Raw genomic sequence first — 3,543 nt, 5'->3', positions numbered from 1 at the left:
CCTACCCACTCACACTGCTTGCCTACGCTGGGTCCCCATCCTCTTCTAGGACAGATACGTGAGCACCACAGAATGATGGGAAAACTCACTTCTCAGAGTTGCACCTGCTACCACATGAGTGCTCAGCACAAGTTAGCTATCATTAATTGATAGTTAGTAATCATTAATTGAATTTCAGTACCTGGCAAAGTTTCTTTGTTGTGAAACTCTGATAAACCCACTGATGCATACGCTTGGAATAGATTGGCTGAGCTCTCCACCTAGGAGAATCTCCTGCCTCCTTCTCATAAAAGATTGAGAGAGAACATGAAGAGCTGGAGACTTCCGGCTGGTTCCACACAGCTGCTTTAGGCTAGGAGACCAGCATTCACAGAGCGTATTGGAAGTTATCAGACCAGACAGGAGGCCATAACATAAGCAATCACAATATCAACAAAAGCAGACCTTACAAGCCATTCTATGTACTTACAGTTTTCCCCCAAGAGGTGTCTGCAGGATGGGGTCCAAAATGGCAAACACTGAGTCACCTGAGAAGCTATCAGGGGTCTCTCGGCCCACAGAGAGGGTTAGGGGAGACCGCTGCGCTGAAATCTCCCCAGAGCTCATTCGCTCCCTGACAGAGCTTCAGGAGCTGGAAGCTGTGCAGGAACAGCTCTGCGCCAAGGAGAACGTGGTGGAAAGAGAGCTGGATGCTCTTCTGGAACAATAAAGCACCATTGAAAGTAAGACAGTGCCTCTCCACTGCATGGGGCCCAATCTGCAGTTGACTGAGGGAGACACAAAGCAGCTGGCTGGAATGATCTCCTTCACCTGCAACCTAGCTGAGACTGTGTCTAGCAAAGTCCGTCAGCTTGACCTGGCCAAGAACCATCTCTATCAGGCCATTTAAAGAGCTGATGACATCTTGGACCTGAAGTTTTACATGGATAGAATCCAGAGTGTGCTGAGGAATGAAGACTTCCAACAGGCTGTGGCCCACATTCATCCCTACCTGTGCCAGGACAAGTCAGTCATTGAGCCCAGCTGACAGGGCAAGGAAGGGAGCATGATTCATGTCAACCTGAAATTGCTGCAAGAAGCTGAACAGCGTCTCAAAGCCATTGTAGGAGAGAGGTATGCCATCGCCATCAAGGAAGGAGATTTGCCCCAGGTGGAGCGCGTCTCCAAGATTTTCCCATTGCTGGGTTAGCATGAGGAAGGATTAGGCAAATTCTCTGAATACCTTTGTAAACAGGTGGCCAGTCAAGCTAAGGAGAACCTACTCCTGGTGCTGGGGTAGAACATGAGTGACAGACGAGCTACAGTCATCTTCGCAGACACACTCACTCTCCTGTTTGAAGGGATTGCTCACTTTGTGGAGACCCACCAACCCATAGTGGAGACCTATTTGGACCAGGAAGACTTTATAACCTGATCAAATATCTTCGAATCAAGTGTGACAGACATGTAGAGAAGGTGGTAGACAAGTTCACCAAGTAGAAGGACTATCAGCAGCAGTTCTGGCTTATCTGGAATAATTTGAGAAATTCTGCACCAGAAAAAATCAAACCAAAGGAGCTGGACCCATCCTGACTGAGGCCACCCTGATGAATGCCCACAGTGAGTTATACTTATGCTTCCTCAGGAAAAGAATCAGCCCAGATTTTGAGGAGGGAGACTCCATGGCCTCAGAAGAAGTAAAGCAAGAGCACTGGACAAACTCCTCAATAGCTGCCTGTTGAGCTGTACCATGCAGCAGCTAATTGGCTACTATATTACCATGGAGGAGTACTCCATGAGGGAGACTGTCCATTAGGCTGTGGCTCTGGACACCTATGAGAAGGGCCAGTTGACCTCCAGCATGCTGGATGATGTTTTCTACATTGTGAAGAAACGCACTGGGCGGCTCTGTCCAGCTCCAGCACTGACTGTCTCTTGCCACCAGAGAGCTGGAGGCCGATTTCAGGGGCGTTCTGTCCAACCAGCTGAGGATGGGCTTCCCGGCCACCACCTTGCAGGACATCCAACACAGGGTGACAAGCGCCGTGAACATCATGCACAGCAGCTTTCAGCAGGGCAAATTTGACACCAAAGGCACTGAAAGCCCTGATGAGGCCAAACTGTCCTTCCTGGTGACTCTGAATAATGTAGAAATCTGTAGTGAAAACATCTGTGAAGAAGACTCAGGAGAGTGACTGCACCAAACTATTCAGCCAGGGCATTGGAGGGGAGCAGGCCCAAGGCAAGTTTGATAGCTGCCTTTCCGATTTAGCTGCTGTGTTCAACAAATTCCGAAACCTCTTGCAGGAAGGGCTGGCGGAGCTCAGCGGCACAGCGGTGAAGCCTCAGGTGCAGCCGTAGATCAACACCTTTCTCTCCATCTCCCACAACATTGAAGAGGAAGAATTCAATGACTACAAGGCCAATGACGCTTAGGTACAACAGCCCACCCTTAACCTGGAGCAGCGGATGTCAGAGTTCAAGGCAAGTCTGTCCCCAGTCATCTACGACAGCCTGTCCAGCCTCCTGGCCATCCTTGTTGCCACTGAGTTAGAGAAAGTGGTACTGAAGTCCCCCTTCAACTGGCTGATCAGGCTGCAAGTTGACGAGGAGCTGAGGTCACTCATTGCCTACCTTGCCATGGTGACAACCTGGACCATCCGAGACAAGTTTGCCCGGCTCTCCCAGATGGCCACAATCCTGAATCTTGAGCGGGTGACTGAGATCTTAGATTACTGGGGTGCAAACTCAGGCCCACTGACATGGCGCCTGACTCCTGCTGAAGTACGCCAGGTGCTGGCTCTGTGCATTGACCTCTGGCATGAGGACATCAAGTGGCTATGCCTACAGGTGCTAGGGTGAGCCCACCCAGCGCATCACACTTCAGCACATGTTTCCTCAGCAGCCACAGCCAAGGAGTTGTGTGGCTGTCCAGCTCCCAGCCATTCCACCACTGTCAGCAGGAAAGAGAACAAGACTCACTCCATGTTCGCTCTCAGACTTAGCTGGTATGCTTTAGGGGCAACCTTTGCTCACCAGGAAGACAAGGAAAAACCAAAGCAGGCAGTGTGAATTAGGCCAGCCTTCCACATGGCCCCAAGCTTTGGCAAATATGGTGCCCCAACAGCCCCTGAGGAGGACCTGGGTGCATGTGGGGACTTGGGAATTAGGTTTGACATCAAGGACAGACTGTGATGTTTATGAATAAACATCAGAATAAAGACACTGCTGGGAAAAAATAAAAAGAGGTATCTACAGTTGTTACTCGGTGCAAGGCAATATTCCAGTAATATCCGTGTTAGTATGTTTCCGTTTAAGCACAGGGAAAGCCAGGGACAGGTATGTAACCCAAGAGAAGTGCAAGGTCAGACATCTCGAAGGACAGATCACACTTACCTAGCTGGTGCTGCTACCCAAACACCAGTGAATGAGGCACAGCTCTGTAAAGTGCTCAGAACTGCTCTTTTCGTACTTCGGGTCTGTCTTAGTTACTTTTTCTCATTGCTGAGACAAAAGACAACGCTCAAATTTAAAGGAGCAAAGGTTTACGTGACTTACAGATTG

At 49.7% G+C, this 3,543-nt stretch overlaps 1 pseudogene; it reads left to right on the top strand.

Annotated features, from left to right (window-relative positions):
* The first annotated feature begins 496 nt into the window (after positions 1–496).
* On the top strand, positions 497–2,841 carry LOC101582917 (annotated as a pseudogene).
* The last annotated feature ends 702 nt before the right edge of the window (positions 2,842–3,543 follow it).

Source organism: Octodon degus, unplaced genomic scaffold (assembly GCF_000260255.1).
Source record: "Octodon degus isolate 3935 unplaced genomic scaffold, OctDeg1.0 scaffold00010, whole genome shotgun sequence".
Taxonomy (NCBI): domain Eukaryota; kingdom Metazoa; phylum Chordata; class Mammalia; order Rodentia; family Octodontidae; genus Octodon; species Octodon degus.
Note: the sequence above shows the minus strand (reverse complement) of the source record. Positions and strands in the feature narration are given on the sequence as shown.